This window comes from Saimiri boliviensis, chromosome 19 (genome assembly GCF_048565385.1).
Source record: "Saimiri boliviensis isolate mSaiBol1 chromosome 19, mSaiBol1.pri, whole genome shotgun sequence".
In the NCBI taxonomy this organism is placed as follows: domain Eukaryota; kingdom Metazoa; phylum Chordata; class Mammalia; order Primates; family Cebidae; genus Saimiri; species Saimiri boliviensis.
The window spans coordinates 36,783,148-36,800,115 of record NC_133467.1 but is presented as its reverse complement, the minus strand read 5'-3'; the positions used below and the strand labels follow the sequence as shown (position 1 = coordinate 36,800,115).

At 45.1% G+C, this 16,968-nt stretch overlaps 1 protein-coding gene across 2 annotated transcripts in view; it reads right to left on the bottom strand.

The window, feature by feature from the left end:
• GATAD2B (GATA zinc finger domain containing 2B) overlaps positions 1 to 16,783 on the bottom strand; it is a 129,294-nt gene extending 112,511 nt beyond the window's left edge. Inside the window, exon 1 of one of the 2 annotated variants that reach the window (XM_039460033.2) lies at positions 16,543 to 16,783. The gene's annotated coding sequence lies outside the window, so the exon portion shown is untranslated. The remainder of the gene's footprint in view (positions 1 to 16,542) is intronic. The other variant, XM_039460034.2, reaches the window with a different exon arrangement.
• Positions 16,784 to 16,968: the final 185 nt, after the last annotated feature.

Below are 16,968 nucleotides of genomic sequence, written 5' to 3'. Positions count from 1 at the left end.
TTTTTTTTTTGTATGTTTAGTAGAGACAGGGTTTCACCATGTTGACCAGGATGGTCTTGATCTCTCGACCTCATGATGCACCCACCTTGGGCTCCCAAAGTGCTGGAATTACAGGCTTGAGCCACCGCACCCGGCAACAACAAAATTTAAAATGCCATCTTCTGAAGGCTTAATTCATAAACCTATAAAATAATGGGTAAAAATCTCACTGTCCTCCTCTAATACCTCCCGGCACCGTAATAGTATCCTTTATTCATCAGTCCTTTTATACCCTCAACTCAACTGAATCCAGAACACAGAACAAAAGTCATACATAACTAGAGAAATTTTAATTTTTGTATTTTAATACAACTTTATCATATTCTATTTTACTCTCCCTGTAATTATCAAGTATCCAGCCAGCAAGAATAGAAGGTTTAATTTGGAAATTAAAAATGCCCAGATTCTAACCTTAGTTATACTCTTCTGTCATATCTAACACAACATATTTGACAAAATTAGGAACTTACAGTATAGTATTAGGTAGATTTAAAGGCTTTCATGAATAGTACACAGTCAACAATCAAAATGTTCATAAAGGGTGGTACCCATATACGTAAATTCATGAGTTCTCAAAAAAAACTGTACCACTATTTAGGCTAGAGTTTATATTCCTTTGAATCCTTAAGGTTCTTCAGATATGCATTTGCTATTTCTAAGATGTTCCTGTTGACTGTAGAACACAGCTGTAAAAGATCCTTTTTCAGTCACCCATAGTGCTTGAAAGTTTTCAGTTCAGTATTAATGCATTATAAAAATTCAACCAGGGAATTGCTCTCCCTGCAAAAGGTGAAAAGTTAAAAATGTAGGCTAATAAAAACGTAAGTGTGCATCTTCATGTAACAAGAGTCCCATATCTAGTTTCCACTCATCCGGAAGAAAATATCTGAATTTAAAACACTCTTGGCTGGGCACAGGAGCTCATGCCTACAATCTCAGCACTTTGAGAGGCTGAGGCAGGTGGACTGTTTGAGTTCAGGAGTTCAAGACCAGCCTGGGCAGCATGGTAAAACCTCATCTCTATTAAAAAAAAAAAGGAAAAGAAAAGAAAAAAAGAAAGAAAGAAAGAATAATACAAAAAAAGTTAGCTGCATATGGTTGCGTATGCTTGCAGTTCTAGCTTGTAGACCCTGTCTCAAAAAAATAAAATATAGCACTCTAGAAAAGCAAAACTATGCCGGGCGCGGTGGCTCAAGCCTGTAATCCCAGCACTTTGGGAGGCCGAGGCGGGTGGATCACGAGGTCGAGAGATCGAGACTATCCTGGTCAACATGGTGAAACCCCGTCTCTACTAAAAATACAAAAAATTAGCTGGGCATGGTGGCGTGTGCCTGTAATCCCAGCTACTCAGGAGGCTGAGGCAGGAGAATTGCCTGAACCCAGGAGACGGAGGTTGCGGTGAGCCGACATCGCGCCATTGCACTCCAGCCTGGGTAACAAGAGCGAAACTCCGTCTCAAAAAAAAAAAAAAAAAAGAAAAGCAAAACTATGGTCAGGCACAGTGTCTCACACCTGTAATCCCAGCATTTTGGGAGGCTGAAACAGGCAGATCATCCGAGGTTAGGAGTTTGAGACAGGCCTGGCCAACACGGTGAAACCCCAGTCTCTACTAAAAATACAAAAAAATTAGCCAGGCATGGTGGTGTCTGCCTGTAGTCCCAGCTAATCAGGAGGCTTGAGGCGGGAAAATCACTTGTGCCCGGGAGGTGGAGGTTGCAGTCAGTGCGATCACGCCACTGCACTCCAGCCTGGGCAACAAAGCAAGACTCCGTCTCAAAATAAATAAATAAGCAAGGCTTTCAAATTCTCTATGCACTCAGGTGAGAAACTGAGAATTCATTACTATCTGAATTATAAAATAAGAGAATAATGACATAATAGCACATAAATTTATTCATGGACACTTATTAAACGCCAAACTCTAGTAAACAGAAACAATGTCACGCTATTCAAATCAAATTTCACAGAACCTAACATGTGACCAACTGTTTCAATCTTTCTGATGGCAACACATCAATCTAGCCATGTAAATGTTAAAAAGTGACTGGAAAACTGCCCTTCCTTACAAAATGTTGCCCTAGTGAGGAAATCTTTTCAGTTTCTTTACTGGTAGATAAAAGTTTCGTACTGCTAGATAAAAAGTTTGAAATCGGCTCACGCCTGTAATCGCAGCACTCTGGGAGGCAGAGGGGTGCGGATCATGAGGTCAGGATATCAAGACCATCCTGGCTAACACAGTGAAACCCCATCTCTACTAAAAATACAAAAAAATTAGCTGGGCATGTGGTGGTATGCTCCTGTAGTCCCAGCTAATTAAGAGGCTGAGGGAGGAGAATCATGTGAACTCAGGAGGTGGAGGTTGCAGTGAGCCAAGATCACACTCCAGCCTGGAAGAAAGAGCAAGACTCTACCCTCCCCCCCCAAAAAAAGTTTGGAATCTAGGGATAAACACCATTCAGATAACTTTTATGCCTTTAAAAGACATGACAGGACAGGCACAGTGATCACACCTGTAATCCCAACGCTTTGGGAGGTTGAAGCGTGCAGGTAACCTGAGGTCAGGAGTTCAAGACCAGCCTGTTCAACATGGTGAAACCCTGTCTTTACTCAAAATATAAAAATTGGCTGGGCGTGTTGGCAGGCACCTGTAATCCCAGCTACGTGGGAAGCTGAGGTTGAATACGGGAGGTAGAGGTTGCAGTGAGCCAAGATTGCTCCACTGCACTCCAGCCTGGGTGACGAGAGCAAAATTCCGTTTACAAAAAAAAAAAAAATGTATTTTTAGTGGAGACAGGGTTTCACCATGTTGGCCAGGCTGGTCTCGAACTGTTGACCTCAGGTGATCCACCGGCCTCGACCTCCCAAAGTTCTGGGATTACAGGCACGAGCCAAAGCACCCAGGCGGTACGTATTTCCTTAAAAGTTTCATTTTAATTTCAAGACCCACATATAAACCTTTAAGGGATTGGAAAAAAAAAAAATCAAAGGTAGTGTTCCTTTTCTCCTCTGATTCCCAGGTCTGTCTGCTTGCCTCACAAAAGAGAAATATTGGTGAGTTTTATAGCTTTCTTAGTGTGACACTGCCATCTTTATAGAAAGCAAGGGTTTCTGCTCATTAACAAAGTCGAAACCTTACTCTCCTGTTTCTAGCCTATTAGATGAAAGGTGGGGACAGCAGCTCAGTTACAACTACCCTCCTGGGAATGCACTGAAGGTAAAGGCTAAGTTGGCTGAACTGCAACATTTGCCTTAGAACTCATGGAGGAAAAATGGCAGCCCTCATAACACTGACATTTCTAAAAAATATCTGGCCTAATGCTAGTTCTCTGGAAAACCAGCACACAAACAGTCAGTTCTCTTATTCCAGAGTGACAATTCTGGAGGAACTACAGGGAAGCACAATAGCAAAGTGTAGTATTCTCAAAGCATACAGTGAGACCACTAGTACTCTTAAGATGTTCTGTTCAAGGTCAAATAATTTTGAAACACTCCAAATCCTTCAGCCCCAAATGTATAATGTATTCCTTCCCACTGCCAATGTATAGTATATATTAAATATGTAGGGCTGGGAGCCGTAGCGCATGCCTGTAATCCAAGCACTTTGGGGAGGCCGAGGTAGGCAGATCACGCAGTCAGGAGATTGAGACCATCGTGGCCAAAATGATGAAACTCCACCTCTACTAAAATACAAAAAGTAGCCAGGTGTGGTGGCAGACACCTGTAATCTCAGCTACTCAGGAGGCTAAGGCAGAATAGCCTGAACCCAGGAGGCGGAGGTTGCAGTGAGCTGAGAGCACTACAGCCTGGCAACAAGAATGCGATGCCATCTCAAAAAAAAAAAAAAAAAAAAAAAAAGGGCTGGGCACAGTGGCTCACACCTATAATCCCAGCACTTTGCACTCTGGGAGGTAGAGGCAGGCAGATCACTTGAGGTCAGGAGTTCGAGACCAGCCTAGCCAACATGGTGAAACCCTGTCTCTACTAAAAATAAAAAAATTAGCCAGGCATCGTGGCAATCATCCATAATCCCAGCTACTCCACAGCTGAGGCAGAAGAAACCTAGGAAGCAGAAGCTGCAGTAAGCTGAGATTGTACCACTGAACTCCAGCCAGGACAACAAAGCAAGACTCCATCTCAAATCAATCAATCAATCAATCATGCCTGTACTCCCAGCACTTTGAGAGGCCAAAGGCAGGCAAATCACTTAAACTCAGGAGTCTGAGACCACCCACAGGGGATGATGATGAAACCCTACATCTACAAAAAATACAAAAACTAACCAGGCATGGTGATGTGCACCTACAGTCCCAGCTACTTGGTGGGCTGAGGCAGGAGGATAGGGAAATGGAGGTAACAGTGAGCCATGATCACACCACTGAACTCCAGCCTGGGCAACAAACCAAAACTCTGTCAAATAAATAAATAAAGCGCCAGGCGCCGTGGCTCACGCTTGTAATCCCAGCACTTTGGGAGGCCGAGGCGGGTGGAACACGAGGTCAAGAGATCGAGACCATGCTGGTCAACATGGTGAAACCCTGTCTCTACTAAAAATACAAAACATTAGCTGGGCATGGTGGCGCGTGCCTGTAGTCCCAGCTAGTCGGGAGGCTGAGGCAGGAGAATTGCCTGAACCCAGGAGGCGGAGGTTGCGGTGAGCCGAGATCACGCCACTGCACTCCAGCCTGGGTAACAAGAGCGAAACTCCATCTCAAAAAATAAATAAATAAATAAAACTATATAAGAAACACCAGGCTGGGCGCAGTGGCTCATGCCTGTAATCCCAGCACTTTGGGAGGCCAAGGTGGGCAGATCACGAGGTCAAGAGATTGAGACCAGCCTGGCCAAAATGGAGAAACCCCTCTCTACGAAAAACACAAAGATTAGCTGGGCATGGTGGCACATGCCTACAGTCCCAGCTGCTCGGGAGGTTGAGACAGGAGAATCGTTTGAAACCAGGAGGTAGAGGATGCAGTGAGTCAAGATTGCATCACTGCACTCCAGCCTGGCCACAAAGCAAGACTCCATCTCAAAAAAAAAAAAAAAAAACTTAAAAAAGAAACAGCAGCAGAATGGTTAAGTCCACAACTTCTGGAGTCAGGCAGAGTTGTTCAAGAAATGCTAGAGTCAAGCCGGGCACGCTGGCTCATGCCTGTAATCCTAACACTTTGGGAGGCTGAGGTGGGTGGATCACCTGAGGTCAGGAGTTCAAGACCAGCCTGGCCATCATGGTGAAACCCCATCTTTAAAAAAAAGAAAAAGAAAAAAGGGTCGGGCGTGGTGGCTCAAGCCTGTAATTCCAGCACTTTGGGAGGCCGAGGCGGGTGGATCACGAGGTCAAGAGATCAAGACCATTCTGGTCAACATGGCGAAACCCCATCTCTACTAAAAATACAAAAAAAAAAATTAGCTAGGCATGGTGGCGCACGCCTGTAGTCCCACCTACTCGGGAGGCTGAGGCAGGAGAATTGCCTGAACCCAGGAGGCAGAGGTTGCAGTGAGCCGAGATCGCGCCATTGCACTCCAGCCTGGGTAACAAGAGCAAAACTCCGTCTCAAAAAAAAAAAAAGAAAAGAAAAGAAAGAAAAAAAAAAAAAGAAATGCTAGAGTCACTACGTTTTAAAATCTGAGATTCCAGCAAAATGACAACCTCCCTAGGAATTGAGTTTTCTCATCTGTAAAACAGCAAAATGTCTGCCTCACAGAGTTACTGTAAGAATTAAGATAGTACAAAGCTTTACACACAAAAAAATGCTCAACAAATGAAAATTTATATTTATATTTTAAAATGGAATAAGCTTTTAAGTTCTAAGTTGCAAAAATGTACATTTTGTAAATCTAAGAAAAAAATTATAGAATGCAAGACTGAGGAAATCCTTAAGAAGTGCAACTTTCTACAATATGGCAACTTTTTTTTTTTTTTTTGAGACGGAGTTTCACTCTTGTTGTCCAGGCTGGAGTGCAGTAGTGTGATCTTGGCTCACCACAACCTCCGCCTCCCAGGTTCAAGCAATTCTCCTGCCTCAACCTCCCAAGTATCTGGGATTACAAGCATGGGCCACCACACCCGGCTAATTCTGTATTTTTAGTAGAGACAGGGTTTCTTCATGTTGGTCAGGCTGGTCTTGAACTCCTGACCTCAGGTGATCCACTCACCCTGGCCTCCCAAAGTGCTGTGATTACAGGTGTGAGCCACTGCACCTGGCCTTGGCAACCTTTTAAAATCTATTGGAATAAAGGGAAACCCTTTAAACGGGCCATACTTAAGATGATATACAAGGAGCACACTATACCTATTAATGAAAAGTGACATAAATAGTACACATATGATTGAAGAATATTTATGGCTTCAATTATTAAAAAAGGAAGGTATCTTAGCAACATATTTAAGAAAACAAATGACTCAAGAGTTACAAGGGGTTGGGCTCCATGGCTCATGCCTGTAATCCCAACACTTTGGAAGGCCAAGGCAGGCAGATCAAGAGGTCAGGAGTTCAAGACCAGCCTAGCCAACGGAGCAAAACCCTGTCTCTACTAAAAATACAAAAATTAGCTGGGCATGGTAGCAGGCGCCTATAATCTCAGCTACTTGGGAGGCTGAGGCAGGAGAAACATTTGAACCCGGGAAGCAGAAGTTGCAGTGAGCCAAGATCACGCCATTGTACTCCAGCCTGGGCAACAGGGCAAGACTCCGTCTCAAAAAAAAAAAAAAAAAAAAGAGTTTTGAGTATAAGCACATAATAATTAAAAATAATACAGTGCTGGCCGGGTGCAGTGGCTTATGCCTGTAATCCCAGCACTTCGGGAGGCCAAGGCGGATGGGAGTTCAAGACCAGCCTGGCCAATATTGTGAAACCGTGTCTCTATTAAAAATACAAAATTTAGCTAGGCATGGTGGCAGACACCTGTAATCCCAGCTACTCGGGAGGCTGAGGCAGGAGAATCACTTGAACCCAGGAGGTGGAGGTTGCAGTACACTAAGATGGTGCCACTGCACTCCAAACTGGTGACAGAGAGAGACTCTGTCGCATAAATAGTAATAATAATAATAAATACAGTGCTTTACAATTTATAAAGTACCTTTACATGCATAATCTTATTTGCCTGACAAAGAAACACAGCGATATAAGGCAGTTACTGATTCTCACTTTTAAGCTGAGGAAACTAGGGCTCAATGACTTAACCAAGGTAACACAGATGGTAAATAGCAGAACCAAGACTTCAACCTTGTTCTGCTCCCAGAACATAACTGAAGAGGCATTTCTAAATCTATGCCACGTTTTCTCAACCAAATATTCAGCAAATATTTTTGAATATTTTTTTAGGTGACAGGCACCATGCTAGGCAATGAAAATACAATAGTAAAAAGGCACAGCAAGGCTGGGTACAGTGTTTCACACCTATAATCCCAGCACCTTGGGAGGCCAAGGTGGAAGGACTACCTGAGGCCAGGAGTTCAAGACCTGCCTGGGCAACATAGGGAGACCCCATCTCTACAAAAAATAAAAAAATTAGTCAGGCTTGGTAGTGCGTACCTGTAGTCTCAGCTACTCAGGAGGCTGAGGCAGGACTGCATGAGCTCGGGAGTTCAAGGTTATACTGAGCTATAACTGTGCTACTATACTACAATCTGTGCAACAGAGCAAGGCTGTGTCTCAAAAAAAAAAAAAAAAAATGTGAGGAGCAGTGGCTCATGCCTATAATCCTAGCACTTTGGGAAGCCAAAGCTGGTGGATTGCTGAGGCCAGGAGTTTGAGACCAACCTGGCCAACATAGCAAAACCCTGTCTCTAGAAAAAATACAAAAATTAGCTGGGTATGGTGGTACACGCCTATAATCTCTCAGGAAGCTGAGGCAAGAGGATTCCTTGAACCTGGGAGGCAGAGGTTGCAATGAGCCGAGACCACGCCACTGCACTCCAGCCTGGGCGACAGAGCAAGACTCCACCTCAAGAAAAAGGTCAGGTGCAGTGGCTCACACCTGTAATCTCAGCACTTTGGGAGGCCAGATGGGTGGATCATTTGAGGTCAGGAATTCAAGACCAGCCTGGTCAACATGGTGAAACCCGGCCTCCATCAAAAAATACAAAAAAAATTTAGAAAATTAGCCCAATGTGGTTGGTGGTGGACACCTGTAGTCTCAGCTATTCAGGAGGCTGTGGTAGGAGACTCTCTTGAAGCTGGGAGGTGGAGGCTGCAGTGAGCTGAGACAGCATCACTGCACTCCAGCCTGGACAATATAGAGTGAGACTCTGTCTCCAAAAAAAAAAAAAAAAAAGCAGTGGCTCAAGCCTGTAATCCCAGCACTTTGGGAGGCCAAGGCGGGTGGATCACGAGGTCGAGAGATCGAGACCATCCTGGTCAACATGGTGAAACCCCGCCTCTACTAAAAATACAAAAATTAGCTGGGCATGGTGGTGCATGCCTGTAGTCCCAGCTACTCAGGAGGCTGAGGCAGGAGAATTGCTTGAACCCAGGAGGCAGAGGTTGCAGTGAGCCGAGATCGCGCCATTGTACTCCAGCCTGGGTAACGAGAGCAAAACTCCGTCTCAAAAAAAAAAAAGACACAGTATCGTTTTCAGAATGCTTATAAACTATTAGGGGTTGGGGAAGGGGTACAAATGATATTTAAAATTATCAGCCAGGTGCAGTGGTTCACACCTATAATCCCAGCATAAAACTCCGTCTCTACTAAAAACTACAAAAATCAGCAGGGCATAGTGGCGGGCACCTGTAATCCCAGCTACTTTAGAGGTTTAGGCAAAAGAATCGCATGAACCCAGAAGGCGGAGGTTGCCGTAAGCCAAGATCGCACCACTGCACTTTAGCCTAGGTGACAGAGCAAAACTCTGTCTCCAAATAAGTAAAATAAGTAAAAATAAATAACAAGAACAAAGAATAAAATGTATCTAAGTCTCTTTGGGTAAGTCAAGGAAGGTTTCCCAGAAGCAGCGGCATTTTTGGTGAGATTTGGAAGCTACCTAGGAACTAAAAGAAAAATATTTCAAAAACTAGCTGGGTATAGTGGCACAAGCCTATAGTCCCAGCTACTACGGAGGCTGAGGTAGGAGGATCACTTGAACTCAGGAGGCAGAGGTTAGAGTGAGCTGAGATCGTACCACTGCACTCCAGCCTGGGCAACAGAGCCAGACCTCGTCTCAAAAACAAAAACAAAAACAAAAACAAAAAACACTGTATTTCCTCACATATTAACTATAAGGTAGAGAAGTAAGGCTGGATAGGAAGGCAAAAGCCAACATTATAAAGAGCCTTGAATACCATGCCAAGTTTAAATTTTAATCTTTTAATAATTGGAAACTACTGAACACTTTAAGAAGGCAAAAGTAATATAATCATTAAGTTTTAGACTATTTTAAACACACAATGATAGACAGTTGAAAGAAAAATAAAACGGCCAGGTGCCATGGTTCACGTCTGTAATCCCAGTACTTTGGGAGGCCAAGGCAGGTGGATCACTTGAGGTCAGGAGTTTGAGACCAGCCTGGCCAAACATGGTGAAATCCCATCTCTATAAAAATACAAAAATTAGCCAGGTGTGGTGGTGGACACCTGTAATCCCAGCTACTCAGGGGGCTGAAGCAGGAGAATAACTTGAGCCCAGGACATGGAGATTGCAGTGAGCCAAGACTGCACCACTACAATATAGCCTGGGCAACAGTGCAAGACTCCATTTCAAAAAAAAAAAAAAAAAGGGGGAGGGCAAGACTACAAACATATCTGTAAGACATCAAGGCAATATTCCAAATAAGAGTTGCTGAATGAGAGCAGCAGTAGAGACACAGAAGCAGATACAGATTCAGAAATATTTAGAAAGCAACAGGTAAGACAGAAGTGACAAGGAGGCTCACATTTCTGGTTTAGATGACTCCATAAATCACAGGGAAGAGATGATGTTGGAAATGTTGAGTTTGAGTACCAATTTGATACAGAAGTAGATGTGTCTAGCACAAGGCAGACAACTGGAAACAAAAGGCTGGAGTTTAGAAAACAAATAATATATGGAATATACATGAAGATTTTTTTCAATGATCAAGTGTATTTTACCATTTTAATGGGAAGGCAATAATTTCATCATTATTTGCATAAAACATTTTATGCTTAACATATTTCATACTTTTGTTATAAACAAACATGAGATTAGTAACAGACTTTTTTTTTTTTTTTTTGAGACGGAGTTTCGCTCTCGTTACCCAGGCTGGAGTGCAATGGCGTGATCTCGGCTCACCGCAACCTCTGCCTCCTGGGTTCAGGCAATTCTCCTGCCTCAGCCTCCTGAGTAGCTGGGATTACAGGCACTCACCACCATGCCCAGCTAAATTTTTTGTAAAGACGGGGTTTCACCTTGTTGACCAGGATGGTCTTGATCTCTTGACCTCATGATCCACCCGCCTCGGCCTCCCAAAGTGCTAGGATTACAGGCTTGAGCCACCGCGCCCGGCCCGTAACAGACTATTTTTATTCCTACTGGATCAGCCAACAAATTTATTTATTTATTTATTTATTTATTTATTTATTTTTGAGACAGAGTCTCGCTCTGTCACCAGGCTGAAGTACAGTGGTATGAACTCGCTCACTGCAACCTCCTACACCTCTTGAATTCAAGCAATTCTCTGCCTCAGCCTCCTGAGTACCTAGGATTACAGGCACCTGCCACCAAGCATGGCTAATTTTTATATTTTTGGTACAGATGGGATTTCACCATCTTGGCCAAACTGGTCTTGAACTCCTGACCTCTCGATCCACCTGCCTCGGCCTCCCAAAGTGCTGGAATTAAAGGTGTGAGTCACTTAGCCCAGCCTATTTTTTTTTTCTTTTTTTTTTTTAGAAACTGATTCTCATACTCTATTACCCAGGCTGGAGTGCAATGGTGCAATCTCAGCTCACTGCAACCTCCGCCTCTCAGGTTCAAGCAATTCTGCTGCCTCAGCCTCCCAAGTAGCTGGGATTATAGGTGTCCACCACCATGCCCAGCTAATTTTTGTATTTTTAGTATAGACAGGATTTCCCCATGTTGGCCAGGCTGGTCTTGAACTCCTGACCTCATATGACCTGCCCACCTCAGCCTGCCAAAGTGCTGGGATTGCAGGTATGAGCCACCATGCCCAACCAACAAACATTAACTATTAACTACATGCCAGGCACTGTACTAGGCACTTAACAAATCAGCAAAACAAATTGATGCCTTCTAAGACCTACATCATAGGAAGGGAACCAATAGGCAGTAAGTGTAACAAATAAATACATTATAAAGGTGTAAGTGCTATGAAAAAGAAAACAGAGCAGCAAAGGATGATTAGGCATGAGGGATGGGGACTGACAATTTTTTTTTTTTTTGAGACTGAGTTTTGCTCTGTCGCCGAGGCTGGAGTGCAGTGGCACGATCTCAGCTTACCGCAACCTCCGCTTCCCAGTTTCAAGTGATTCTCCTGCCTCAGTCTCTTGAGTAGCTGCGATTACAGGCATGTACCACTACACCTGGCTAATTGTTTTTGTATTTTCAATAGAGACGGGATTTCTCCAAGCTGGTCAGTCTGGTCTCAAAACTCCTGATCTCAGGTGATCTGCCCACCTCAGCCTCCCAAAGTGCTAGGATTACAGGCGTGAGCCACTGGGCCCCGCCAAAAATACAATTTTAAAGAGAGGAAGGGTAAGATTTAATTTAAAAGGTGACATTTAAGCAAAGCTGTTATGGAGGTAAGGCAATCCTAGTTGTTTTCCCACTAGAAGGAATCAATGGTTTTAGGAACCTACAAAGGTTCTAAGATAAAGAGTATGACTGATTGCATTCAAGGGCCAAGTCTGTATGGCTGGAATGGAGACAACAAGAGGGAAGATGACATCCAATCAAAAATGGAAGGGGTAGGGGAGAGCAAGCCATGCAAAGCCTTCAAAGCTACTTCAAGTACTGGCATTACTCTGCCTGTGAGAAATGGGAATTAAAAAATTCGTAGCCTTATCCAAAGTCAGTTAGCTGCCCACCTGAACCTCCCAAAGTACTGGGATTACAGGCATAGAGCCACTGTGCCCGGCCTTAGTATTCATTTTAAAAAATGCAAAGCTAGAATTCAACCCCAGACTTTGAGGCTCTCCAAAACCTGTGTTCCACCAGTCTAATCTACCACATATTCATTTACCCCTTCTCTTCCAGCAAGTTTGAATTTAAATACTCTCAAAAGGCTAACTTTATAAAAATCTTCTAGGTAGGAGACACACAAGCCTTACTGTTAACATTTGTAATTTTTTACAATTATAATGAGAATTTATTAATCCTGGTGTCTAATCTGAATCCTACTAACATTCCAGCATGTATTTTGGAAGATTATAAATTCTACCTTCCCTTCAAATGAGACAAGCCCAAGAAAGTGTTCATCAGGAGATTTAAAGCATGACTTTCAGCTTTAGGTAATAGCATCCTCAATTATTTTTTAAAATGGATACTAAGGCCAGGCACAGTGTCTCCACTCCTGTAATCCTAGCACTTTGGGAGGCTGAGGCAGGCAGATCACCTGAGGTCAGAAGTTCAAGACCAGCCTGGCCAACATGGTGAAACCGTCTCTACTAAAAATACAAAAATTAGCCAGGCATAGTGACAGGTGACTGTAATCCCAGCTACTTGGGAGGCTGAGGCAGGAGAATCACTTGAACCAGGGAGGCAAAGGTTGCAGTGAACTGAGATCACGCCACTGCACTCCAACATGGGCAGTGACAAGAGTGAAACTCCATCTCAAAAAGTAAAATAAAATAAAATAGAACTAGCCAGGTGTAAAAAATAACAAGAGAATGACTCAGGAACATGGAATTGCTTTAATTTCCCTTAATTTCCTTAGCAGTTTACTAGTTAATATTAATAACAACTAAGTTCACACATTGTCAAAGATGCTTCTGCAGTTACTGTGATTCTTTGAGGTCTGGATTTGACCACTTCATATCTCAAAAGTAACAAATGATGTGTTCTTAGTCATCTGCTGCTTTTGGTACTATAACCCAAAACTGTTGATAGTTTCTTGTCAGCTGATGGTAACTTAAGTAAATGGCAAAGGTAAGAGAGTTTTGTGAGAGACAGCAAACATTACCAATGCCACCATCTAAATACCTCAGACAAGTTAAGCCCTATAGACCCTGGGGCACTCCCTTCCTACTGGATGAATTCAAGCTATATAGGAATATTTCATAATCCACAAGGGAAAAAGGAAAAGATGGAACATGAGGAGGGGTCTGTTTCAAATCAGACCTATTCTTCAGAGGCTTTCATCACTGCTACACAAAGAAAGGAGACTCCTGCTTCAAGGATTCCAGAGCCACTAAAATCCCCAACCAGGACCTATACAAAAAGCTTCACTGATATTACTGAGGATAAACCAAACAACATGGCTAATAGAAGCTTTCACCCCAAAATCCAGTCATTTTCAGAAACTCAACTTCCTTATATATCTTCTCCCAGGCTTAGCCAACAGCAGAACTGCAACTCTGTGTGGTATTGTCTGATAGGTTGGATTTTTTCCCAAGCAAGAGGTGGACAGCTTTATGCCAGAACTAGATTTATAGTCAATCTGGGTGTGTGTCTTTACTTTTTCTTTCCCTCCAAACTACCTCAGAAAATGTCTGGCTATCGTGCCTTGCTATGTAATGATGCAGGGCTTGAAATACTGCAAAGGTCTAGACAAGAAAGTCCCTCAGTCTCAGTTATGGCTCAATCCTTCAGATTCTCCAGCAGTTGTTTTAATTAACCAGAGCTGGTTGCCTTTTCTCAATGAGCCAAGCAACATGAACCTTCTGAGCTAAGTGCAGAGGGGCTGTCAGCATGACTCCCAATGGGGTGGCTAACATGGAATATGCTCCAGAGTCTAGAAATCAGGACAGCACAGCTGCTATTTTCCTACACATATACCTCCAACTTGGTGGGTGGGGGAGGAAAGGAAGGAAGAATCAGTAAATTGAAACAAGAGGCATGTTTTACATGCAACATACAAGACTCACTGCTTAAAGGTGAGATGAATTCAGAGGTCCCAACACATAATTAGGACACCTTCTAATGATCCCCAAAATTCAACCTGGAGGTCCACCCTTACCTATCTAGCAAAAACGGGGAGAAGGAGATGAACTCCTAAAATGGGAGACAGCATACAAGCTTTTGAAAGTAATTTAAGGCTGTGAGGCTCAGAACAAATACCTCACACCTCCCTCTGCCACCACCCTGTGGCCCTATGCTAAGCACAGCAGTAAAAGTTACTGCCAGAATTTAGATTTGAAGGGCTGATCAGGGAACCTGGTTAACACTGTTATTAAAAAAGCATTCGAAGGCAGCCTATATTCAGACCCTAGCAGGACTGCCTCTAAACAGGAAGTTAACAGACATCACATACAGTCATGGGAGGCAAACCACAGTATCATAAAGATGGATGTGCTGTCAACTACAAATCACTCTCACCTCATGGAGAGTGTTTTCAAGTAAGGAATAGTAGGCAAGACAGAAGTCTGTAAGCCTCACCTCTTCTCAAACTGGGTCACCCAGCCTATAGATTCAGCCTTCTGATTCCTGTTGATTAGTACTTTTCTACCTTGTTCCATGATGACTATCACTGCCACTGGATTAAAAAGTCTATTCACCTAAAAAGTGAAGACAGCTCTACCATCTACAAATTACTCATATAAGCTATCCGTTTATATGTATCTGATCCTTGACCCAGATCATTCCCAAATTGCAGGGACTAGGTATGTCTCTCACACACACACACACACACACACACAAGCAGCACTACAAGTGTGGGACTTCCTTCAAAATATACTGAACCCCTCCATAGCACCTCCAGAAGTGACCTCCTTCCCAACTAAGTACTGACAGAAATACTGCTCTAGGACAATACTCGAAAGAATGCTCCAGTACCAAAAATAAGAATCCAAGTTGTCACCAGACTTCAAGCAAGAGTTCAGGTCAGCAAACCAAATAAACAGCAATAAAGTTAGCACTAAATTCCCAAATAGGATAATCATCAACAACATATAGACACCACGCTGCTGCCAGAAAATAACATATAGACACCATGCTGCTGTCATCTGCACTAGGAGGGGAGGGGAAGGGATGGCTGGAGGACAGAGGTGTGAGGGAAGTTTGCTTTTCCCTTTGTACCACCACAAGCATGCTTTTCTCCGCGAAATACAAATTTTTAGAAAAAAATGCCCTAAAAACTACAAAAGCATCAGCTCTTCTCCAACACAGATCTCCTAAACCCATTTTTATTCCATCAGCTACAAGTCCAAATTACTCTTTTGCAGTCTGGCCTGAAAACACTGCTCTTGCCCTTTGCTGATACATTAAGTATCCCCTCCATATTCTCTCTCTCCCTCTCTCTCTCTCTCTCTCTCTCTCTCACACACACACACACACACCCTCCAAATAAGCATTTATCAGAAGTGAGAAAACTGGTTCTCAGGAAGCTACCCGATTCTGCAGGGGACAGCCGAGGAAAAAGGTTGCTAGCTAGCTCAGTCGGCATGCACATGCCACCCACCACCAAGCCTCCACCTCCACCTCCGTGCCAGCCCTATGAGCTAACATCTTGTGTTTGGAAGTTGATGCTGTACCTTTATGAAAGGGGAAAGCTGTAGCGAACGCGAGAGTGGCACCTAAACCTCTGCACTCGCCGGAGTGCCTCGCTCCCCAGTGCAACTGAGAGCTGGGAGGCCAAAAGTACTCTAAGTCCCGGTTTGGTCAGGGAAGGGTAAGTTCTACCGACCCTCAGGCTCTAAACTAGGAGACAGATCCAATGTGTCCCACAAGCCTAGTCGCTGTGGAAGCCCAGTGCCCACACAGGCTGAGACAATTCTCTTCCCCTACGGGAGGGCGAGGGCGAGGGAACGGTGGACGACGAAATAAAGGGGTAAGGTTCTGAGCTCCTGATCCCTTTCCCTAAACACAGATAATTATCTGGTGCTTCCTTCACCCTTAGTTCCCCCATTCGTCCCATCCGCCCGCAAACACAAGCCTGAGAGCAGGGAACGGCCCCCGCACCCTGAGGGCACCACTGAGGGTGGAGAGAGTTTAAAAAAAAAAAAGGGGGGGGCGCGCTAGAGAGGAAAGGAGGGGAGCATGGCGGGCATGAGGCAGGGAGTGAAAGCGGGGATGGCGGGGGAAACGGGGCGTGAGGGAGGGGAGAAAGAGTACAAGGAGACGGAATGAAGGGACACGAGCTGGGGGCGCGCGAGGCCGAAGTGAAAGACCGGGTCGCGCGCGCGGAGGGGGGAGAGGATGAGCTGAAGAGGGAACGCGAGGCGGGGGCGCGCCGTGCCGGGGTGGGGGGAGGGGGACGCAAGGCGGGGGCGCGCGGGCGGGCGTCGGCTCGCGGGCGCTTCCCCTCCCCCCGCCCCTCCACCTTTCCCTTCCCCCACCTCCGCCACCACCGCCTCCTCCCAGCCTCCTTCCCTTCCTCGCTCCTCACCGCCCCCGGGCGGGCGGGCGGCCAGGCTGGCCTAGGCCAAAGCGCCTCACCTGGCGGTGGCGGTGTAACTCCCGGCTAGCTCGCCTCCTCAGGCGGCGGCGGAGGCGTCGAAAAAGGAAGAGGCGACGGCACAGTGGGATCCAGACCCTGCTGACGGGACTAGGGGCGGGGGTGGGGGAGGGGGGCGGGCCGGACCGGGGCGGGCGGGCGGAGCAGACACTGCGGTACAGACGGGGGCAGCGGCGGCGGCGGCGGCTGCACCGGCGGCGGCGGCACCACACAAACAAGGACGCTGATTGGGCAGCTGCCAAGCGCCTCGGCTCCGCCTTACCCACACGCCACGACGCCCATTGGGCGACCTAAGCCGGCCACCCCGCCCTCATCTTCTCGGCCATACCAATAGAAGACTAGATGTTGTGACTTCACCCCACCCTTGAAGAATGAGCGGCCGGAGAAGTGATGATTGGCGTGCTTAA